Source organism: Fukomys damarensis, unplaced genomic scaffold (genome assembly GCF_012274545.1).
Source record: "Fukomys damarensis isolate Sample0158 unplaced genomic scaffold, DMR_v1.0_HiC HiC_scaffold_11, whole genome shotgun sequence".
Taxonomy (NCBI): Eukaryota; Metazoa; Chordata; class Mammalia; order Rodentia; family Bathyergidae; genus Fukomys; species Fukomys damarensis.
The window spans coordinates 48388206-48397859 of NW_022900923.1; positions in this window are offsets into that span (position 1 = coordinate 48388206).

Genomic DNA, 9654 nt, shown 5'->3' on the forward strand with positions numbered 1-9654 from the left:
AAACAGCCAGTGTTAGCATTAGCTGACCACCATCAGGCATGGCTCATGAGTTTGACCCAGGTGTCCCCTGGAGACAGTTTGGAGGCGATGACCTCCAGGGAGAAGGCAGAGCCGGATGACAGCCTGTGGGGGTGGTGCTCTCCCCCAGCTCTCAACCACACACACACATAGTCAGCCTCTGGGGACAGCAGGTCCCCTCGGCAGGAAGAGCTAAGTTTGGCTAACTTGCACTGCCTTATCGTCGCACTCGATTGCCAGCCACCTGCAGAAACTCCTGCTATTTCTGCAGCCCCCAGAGCATCTAAGGTGTGCTAACAAACAAGTCATAGGTGTCTGGTGCCAACTGCCAGGTGCAGCCCCCTCCAGCGATGGCTGCTATTGGGACCCTGGCTACCTAACAAGCACTGCAAAAGGGCACTGCGGCTTCTGGAGCCATCACTGCCCACCAATGCTGCTGACACAGCCAATAGTGCCACCCTGGTGGGACTGACACGCTGGACCTTCAGGCTGCCTGGGTTTGGCGGTGGCCTATACAGTGCAAAGGGACAGCTTCTTTCTGGAATATTTTCCAGAGAGGTTCTGAAGCAAGGCTGCTTGGGCACTGATGACACGGGGACGTCATAGTCAACATTTGAAACACCTATTCTACTGCAGATGAAGTCTCATCCAGTCTCAGAATTTCCACCCATATGTCACATCTAGAGCTGCCGACACTGAGGATAGCACAAATCTGGGTGCTTGGTGAGCCCTGGACTCAGACAACCCCAGAGCCTGGTTGACTCTGGACTTTCTTGTTACATGAAATGATATTAAATATTGTGTAGGTCATTTTGACTTGAAGTTTCTCTTTTGAGCAATCGGACGTATCCTAAGTGATTCAGTAAATGAGAGAATTTTAGTGACTATTGCTCTTTGGCTCTCTCCAACTTTGACTGAGACATGATTGATGGAGAGCAGAGCTAGTTAAAATTCTGTTGATAAATCTCACTCTGGGCTCAGAATCCCTTTCCTCCCTGCACAGCCAGGGACAACCAGGGAACCACTCCTAGGACTGACTCCCATTTGTGAGCAAGCTGGTCCTCAGTGGGTCTGTGCTGCCATTATTAATGCCCTGCAACCCCCGGCCAGCAGCCAGTGATCCATGCACAACAGAAGACTTGCAAGGCAGCAGGAAGGCAAAGGGCTTGGGGCTAGACCGGCTTTCAACTCTCATTTCGGATATTTGCTAGTTTAAACCGTCCATAAACTGCTGATCACTTATTCATTTATTCTTTCTTTATTTGGTGTTGGGGATTGAACCCAGGGCCTTGCCCATGTTAAGCACACATTCCACCACTGAGGTATACCCACTCCACATCCTGAAACTTCAATTTCTCACATGTAGGAAGAAGGAAATCTATCAACCTCAAAGAGTTTATCAGTTCATTCATTCATTCATTCATTCACTTCCCTGAATATTTTTGAGCACTGCCTAAGTGCCAATGTCCAAGGCACCAGGATATGTCAGTGAAAATTAAACAAGTCTTGGGAAGAAGAGGAGCATGTTCAGTGATTGCTGGCTTTCTTCCTTTTCACTTAAGACAGGGCAGGGTAACCTCCTAGAGATCAGAAAGCCAGGTCCAAGAAGACCCATTCAGGTGTCTGCAACTCACAGCAGAGGGGCGACTCCCAGGATCTGCAGCAGGTGTAGACCTACCCACACTCCAGTACTCAGGTGGGTTATACTAACATGCGGCCTCCAGGCTCTAGGGTGTGCTACCAGCCCTGGTGTGGAAGGTGGCCACAATAGCCTGTTCCATATGGCTTGTCAGTGCAAGGCCTTGACCTCTCCACCTCAGCCCTGACTGCTGCCGGGAAAGCTAGCAGCAGAGGTCATGGCCTAGGGCAGGAATTGAGGCTGAGAAGCCATCAGCCAGAAGCAGCAGTTTACAGTCCAGGCTCCAAGACCCAGCACACCTCCAATGTCCCATTAAGCTCCCCTCACAAAGAGCAGATGCAAAGATGAACCGAAGAATGTCAAGGGCTGTCCTACAGAGCGTTAAACCTCATGTGGGGCCTTGGCCAACTGCACTGTTTCACACCTGTGGAGCAGGCCCTGATTTGGAGCTATAATTATAGGCTCTCAGAAAAGGATTGTTAATTAGCTTGAGCCTTCCAGTGAATTTAAAAAGATCTTTGCAAATGTTTGTGAGTGCTCCTGGCCTCAGGCAGAGCTTTTCAAGCGAGGTCCTACGTGCCCCTTCGGTGAAAACACAGATTCCCAAGCCACACCCAAGACCTCCCTAATCAGAATCTACAGCAGTGAGGCCTGGGAATTTCATTTTTACACATCATCCTCAAAAGCATTCTAGGCTGTTATGATTGGAAACCATTGAAACCAGGCTACGAGTGCAAAAAGCAGAGTTTGATGATGAAATTCTCCTTTTCTGTCCCCATTCCACCTTCCTTGGCTTGGGAACCTTCTGCTTTGTTTCCCCACCTGAAGATCGGCTGTGATGCCTGAACCAGGTTGGCAAGCAGGGCTTCTACCTCCTCCTCTTTTCAGGCCATCAACATGGTTACCCACTCCCTGCATGACTGCAGCACAACAGCCCCTCTCAAGACCCTGTTCAGGAGCCAGAGTCTGCAGCTCCAGCTCTTCAGGCCCATAGTTTCCTGCAGAAGTGTTACTTCAATTCTATAGTCTCCCCTGACCCACTTTTCCCCGAGTCTCCTGTCTAATTCAGGACAAGCTCAGCAAATCAAGGCCCTGGATTCAGGGATGGGCTCAGGAAGAACTACAGGCCCATTCCCCTCTGCTAGGTCTCAACATGGTCCAGGGCCTGGTCATTTTCACCGTCCTGGGGAAGGACCCAGGGCAGCAAGGCAAAGCCAAGTCCAACCCTGGGTCCACCCATGGTTTCTTCCAGGGCCCTTAGGATGGCTTCCATCATGCCCCAGACCCACCACAAGGCAGGGAGAGAACATAGGTGCTCCCCAGAGAGCACTTAAATTCTTCTCTGCAGATGTTTCCCTGGGTTTTGTAGAACCCAGTTTGCATCTGACAGACTGGGCAAATCAGCAAGGAAAGCTATGACACCGGGGGCTTTGCACTGAAGGAGGGAGTGAGGGATGCTCCCCATGCATGCCCTAGAGACTGCTCCAGAGCACATTGTGACCAGTCAACTTCAGGCTTAGTTCTGTCTACAGCCAGGGCTGGAGGTGGGTGGGCTCCCTACTAAGCAGTCTGGGCTGTCCTCATTGCCTCAAAGACAAGCCATCTCCAGTTCGCTGTCCTGTCTATCACAGGCAGATGATGCAGATTCCCATGAAGGGCCTTCTGGAGCCCATGTTCATTCCTGTTACAAGTCTGAGGTGACAGAAAACTCCATAGCTCTGTCCTCAGCTCCTCTTGGCCCCTGCAGAGGGAAAACCCAGATCTTGAGACTCAGCCCCAAAGGTAAAAATCTCCCACTCCCAGCACAGGGCCCAGAGGAAGATGCTGGTCAGAGTTGACCCAACACATTGGAAGGAACATGCATCCTCCAGAGGTAAGCCAGCAGCTCCAAGCAAAGCCTGTCTGTCCCTCCCTAGGGATAACCTAATTGGACTCTGTTCTCATTCCGCACTGTCTCCAGCAGGGACCATGCTTCATTAACATGGTAGAGGCTGGAGCCACAGCTTCCTGCCAAGCTTCCAGCTAACTAGAAATTGATGACAATCTCTACGTGAGGGGTAAATGCCCCTGCCAGCTGTCTGTGGGCCTCAGCCCTGCACGCAGGCTATGTTCGCTAACTTCATCAAGATGTGCTTCCTGTTTCTGTTGAGGTTACCACTTCCTACTTAGGGCCATCCAGAACCAAATCAGTCTACCCTACAGTGTTATGATGGTACTCTTGGCCTGAGACCTTGCATTTGAGCATATGACTCTCTGCCTGGTAAGTGAAAAAGGGCATCCATGGCCAAGGACAAGACAAGCACCGAGGGATACCAAGCCCAAGGCACTGCTCACTGTCACCATGCCTAACCAGCTCTCTCAACGTAGTGCCTGGGAGATCCCATAGCCAGGATGGCCATGTGGAAACAAAACTGTCCAGCAGCTGACTTCCCTAGCGAAAGTTGCTGGGCAAAGGCCCCAGATACTTGATGTAGAGATGTGTCCCAGTAAAATCAAGTATATCATCACCACCCTCTTCGTTCCCACAGGGACCTCATACCCCAGTCATGAAGTTGAGATTCCACAAGGCCAGGATGTCAGCATTAAGCCCCCAACAGAATGTGCTTGGCTCCAAACCAAAGGAAGTAGAAGCCTTCCTATCACACCCCTGCCTTCTGCCCAGAGTCACAGATGGGGTGGCATTCAGCAGTGTATTTCTTAAGGTGATTTTTGAGCCCTAGGAGTGCCTGCCCCTAGAAGGCCCAATTGCTTGTGATGGGAGATGGGGGCCAGCATCCTTGCTCCTCAGAACAGGCTCATCTGGCTCAGCCCTGAAGCTCTACTGAGAACAGATAGCCTAACCAAGGAAGGAAGGTGGTATTCCAGACACCCAACTTTTACCAGGTGAATGGCACACTTTCCACCTGGACCAGTGACCATGCCCTGTTGGCCCAATCTCCAAGCACTGAGTGTGCCAGGCCCTCTCTGTCTCCAGCCTCTGTGCCCAGACTGATGCCTTCTGTCCCAGCCTTCCCTGGAGAAGACCCCAGAGAGGAGGCCCCTTTAGCATGTGCCCAGCAAGTTCCTTCATTTCTCTCTCTCCCTCTCTCTCTCTCTCTCTCTCTCTCTCTCTCTCTCTCTCTCTCCTCCCTCCTCTCTCTTTGCCTCTGGGGCTCCTCTCAGAGAAACAGCTGTGCTGGCCAATTCCTTCCCTCCACTCTGGGTCCCAGTTATGCCCAGCCCCCAACACCTTCTCTGTAACGCCTGAAAGTCTCCGCCTTGGTTCCTGGCTGGTTCCTGAATGATTGAATGCTTTAATTTATTCATCAGGCAACATCTTTACAGCTCTTCCCTGAGTAACTCACAGTGCAACAGTCTGCTGGGATGTGTATAATCTGGTGCTGAGAAGCCTAGGGGACACGTGGGATGCTGAGCAGCCAAGGGACACTGCTTGAGCTAAAACTGCTGGGACAGAGCCTTGCAGCAGATCAAGCAGGCTGCCTTGGAAGATGTGTGGGGCATCAAGGCCCTGCTCCAGCTGGGGGCCAGCCCAGCACTTCTCCACCAGAGGAGCTGTAAAAATAATGAAGTCCCAGTCCCACCCCAAAGCAATTAAATAAAACCTCAGTATTTTTAGATAACTGTTCTGGTGATTCTAAAGGTCACCCAGGGGTGAGATCAACAGGCCTCAGCTATTGGGGGGGAAGAAAAAGAACAAAGGATGAGAATCCCTCACCCCAGAAAGTGAAGTTAAATCCCCACTCCAGAGGCTGCTGCGGGGGTGTGGTGTGAGCCCTGGGCAAGTGTGCCCAGCTGTAGAAGAGAAGAGAGGCCCTGCACAGCTGGGCACTCTGCTGCTTCGATGCCCCACAGAGACCTGGAGAGAGAGCAGCAACCAAGCCAGGCCAACCCATGCCCTTGCCTTCTTCCTTCCTGCAGCACTCCACGCCCCTACCTTTACCCTTCAAGCCCTCCCTGCTTGCTGAGATCCTGTTTCAGGGCACTTCCGATTTCTCTGACACACAAAGGCAGAGCACCTACCGTGTGCCAGGCCCTGGTTTGGGGAAAAAGAAGCTGTACCCATCCAGGGTGCTGGCTGAAGTTGCTCACAGACAGTGATCCCGGGATCATGCTCTTCTTACAGGGCAGTAATTTCTGTCAGGGTCTGGGAGCCCAGGGGATAGGCTCTTACTCGATGCCTGGTCTGCCTAATGGGCTTTGGTTTTCTAGGAAGAGGTGGCATTTGAGCTGAGTTAAGGAGGACAGGGTTCCCTAGAGGCCATCAGACAATCTCTCCCATTTCCCTACCAGGTATTGTGAAGCAGTTAGATATTTTTGTGGGTGCAACTGCAAGCAGATGTGAGGTGCCTATGTGCAAAGTTGTCTTCGGCACCTTGGTAACCCAGGGGCCTGACACAGTGCCTACTGCAATGTAGGTTCTCAGTGAATGGTTGATGCACAGCTCAGATCTAAAATGGCCCTCAAAGCCGCATGTGTTTGGAAAAGGACTAGATTTGGGGGCAGTGTAGCTGGCTTGCTGTTAGGAGGTGGGGTCTGCTCAGAAGAGGTGGTCATGTGCTTCTCACTTTTCTCCCTGCTTCCTGGCTGCCATGCTGTAAGCAGCTTCTCCTCCCCAACGTCTCCCGGCAATGTCATCCTGCCTTGGGGCCAGCTGATCATGCAAGGACCAAAATTTCTAAAACGTGAGCAAAATAAACCTTTCATCCTTTAAGTTACAGGCGTTGAGTATTTTGTCCCAGCAATGGGGAAAATGACTAAACCAGTTGGTGGACTGAGCTGAACACGATTATGGCTTGTACTTTAGTTAGGAAGGAAGTAATAAAAGTTAGGGCCTTGCCCATGGCCCATACTAGGCCCCTATGGACCCCAAGCCTTGTACCTATTCACTATCCAGACTTCTGTGTGCTCCTGGTGCTGCTGGAAAGAACATACCATGGCTCAGATGTGGCACAAAACTGTGGGGCTGCTGTGGGCTCCCAGTAAGACGATCAGCAAGAGGACATGAGGACAGCAGGGATGGGTAGCAGAGGGCCTAGGACTTCCTGTAGGCCGAGGCCAATGACCAGGCATAAATAATGCAAGGAAGGCCAAGAACCACAGTGCCAGAGACAGCCTCCCTGGAGGGCAGCTGGTGGACTGGGTTTCTCTGCAGGAGGGGCCAGCGCTGAATCCACAATATATGCCACTCCCAGAAGGGATGAGGGAAGAGAATGCACAGGGGCTGGAGGTGTTCTGTAAAGTAGAAACTGGGAAAGAAGAAAAGAGAACATACCAAAATCATGAAGCAGTGTCAAGTTTGCCTAGTAGGAGTGTTCAAAGTACATTGGCCCCAGCTCATCCGTCCCTAGGATTTTTATCTGGGCATGGGCCCAACAGGAGTATTTGAAGAGTTAATAAAAGAAATCAGTACATAAAAGTGCTTAGAAGGGCTCACATAAGCACCAAATAAAAGTGAATTACTTTATTCGTTATTATCCAAAAAGCCTATTAAGTATCCAACCTATAGAAAATATCAACACAGATCAACCAATATCTCAGCCATCTTGGAGCTACAGTTTGTAAAGAAAAACATTGAAATTTGCAAATTTAGAGAATGCTGTATCCAGTGTGTCCCTCAAGACCTGTCTTTTCTACCCCCTGAGTCCACCCTCTTCTTCCGACTGACTAGTCTTGGTCCAGGCCCATCACTTCTTACCAGGATGGCTCCCACAGCCCATGATCCTCTCCACCGGCAGTCCTGCAGTTCCCTTTTCTTCTCCACAAAGCAACCAGGCAATCGTCTGAAAGACACATCTTCCTCCTCTCTTGCCAGCCCCCAAGTCTGCAACAAAAACATGACAACCAAACCAGGATGAACTAGATCTTGTGGGTTTCTTTCAACATCACACCTCTTTGGGTTCTGTTGCAGATTTCCAGAGAGGCATATGCAGAAATGTGAATGGGTATTGGACACCATCTAGTGGACAGTAGGGCAATTTACTTCCAGTCTATAAAACTCCTGTTATGAACTCCCTGTGTGGCTTGTGTCTGGATGTCCCCCGCAAAGCCTCGTGTAGTCTTTTTTGAAGGTAGCTAAATCTGGAATGTGTGATGCTAGGATTAAGGGCCTGTGGTTACTAAACCACAACGCATGAGTGATTAGTTTGCCACCCCCTAATCTTGGCAGTCTGAATAAGATAAAAGGGGCAGAAAGACCCTGTTAAAGTCCCCTGTTGCCTTTGCTACCTTGCGCATGTCATGTTGTTTCTCCCGCATAATACCTGTTTGCAATCCCTGCCTTGGAGTCAGACAATTATGGACTGAAATCTTTACAAACCATAAGCCGAATAAACCCCTTCTCCTCCAACTTTGGGTGTCAGAGATTTTGTCTCAGCAATGAGCGAAAAATGACTAACATACTCCCCACACCCCAATCTCCCTAATTTCAAAGATTTAATAAACAGCGAGATTTTAAAAACAAAGATTACCCTTGTCCCCATAAGAAGATCAATGCGTCAAAAGTGACTTAGCAGATAAGTCTCTAAGGTTTCTGTAAGTCAGGAAAGACATGGCCATTACATTGCTCAGGTGTGAAGTTCCAGAAGACTTGGGTTTAACACTTGACCTCGTAGGCCAGAGGGAAGGAAGAATCACCTTGGCCTCTGAGATCCTTTTGTCCATGCCCCAGGTTCTGGTTCCTTGATGTATTACTCAGCTTTCTGTTACTATGACAAATGCCAATTAGTCAGCTTATACAGAGAAAAGGTTTATCTTGGCTCATAGTTGTAGAGGTCTCAGAGTCAGCTGGCCCTGTTTCTTTGGCCTCTGCGGGCACATCATGGCAAGAGCGTATGGTGGAAGAAACCCACTCACCTTATGGCCAGAAAGTAAGAGACGAGAAGGAGAAATGCTCCAGCTCGGCCTCCCCTCTTTAAGGTTCCACCACCTCCCAGTGGCACCGAGCCTTTGACACATAGGTCTTTACTCCAGATCGAAGGTGCAACACAGGTTCTCTCCAGCCTTTCACTTCTCAGTGGCTTCCCATTTCCTTTCCCCAAACACAACACCCCTGCCCTGCGGATTCCAGTTTCTAGTCTACCAGGCATTATTGATTCCCTTGGTGAATTAATGAATTTTTATATCCAGTTTTTATCTCCCAGTTGGTTCCTAGCTCCTTAAAATCAAGCTAAGAAAACCAAGGATCAGAGCCTAAAACTCAGGAAGCCCGTTGTGGTGAGACCACCAGGACGTGCCCTTCTGAGCCTGGCCACTGAGCTCCCTGGAGAATGGCTGCTCACTACCATCACAATCAAATCCCAAGAATGTGAATGTTCAGGGTATGGGCTCTCTTCGGGCCAACCAGTCTTGGCCAGAGGGCATTCATCCAAAAGATGTTTATTGAGTTCCTTCCCTGAACCAGATTAGGGGCTTAACATGCCTTAACTTTCTTAATTTCACATTGATCTTACAGGACACCCTTCTATTCCCTCCATCTGACATTTGAGCAGACAGATGTACCTTACTCATAGACAGAGGGAACAAGAGGCAAGGTCAAATATTAAACCCAAGTCTTCTGGAACTTCACACCTGGGCAATGTAATGGCCATGTCTTTCCTGACTCGGGGAAATGTTAGAGACTATCTGCTAAGGACCAGACAAAAGTTTTCCTCCTCCTTTACTTTCCAAGACAACTGTATCCTGGTCTTGTTAAAGGGACACCTCTGTGATCTCGCAGAAGGTAATAGCTCTGTCCTTGCTTTTATCAAGGACTTATGGAAGACTGGCCCCAAGAACTTTTCTGCTGATAGGCACTGGTGTATACTGGGCATAGCCCATTGGTAAACCATAGCTCAGGGATGGGGGAGAATCATCAACCTATCCCTTCTTTAGGGAGGCTCAGAGAGAAGTGAATCTGTGGGGAGACCAGCACTACCCTTGCAGAGGACACCCACCCTGATGTGCTGTCTACCTGTCTACTTGATATCTGAAGGGCAGCACTCAGCAGAAAGGCGGTGCCA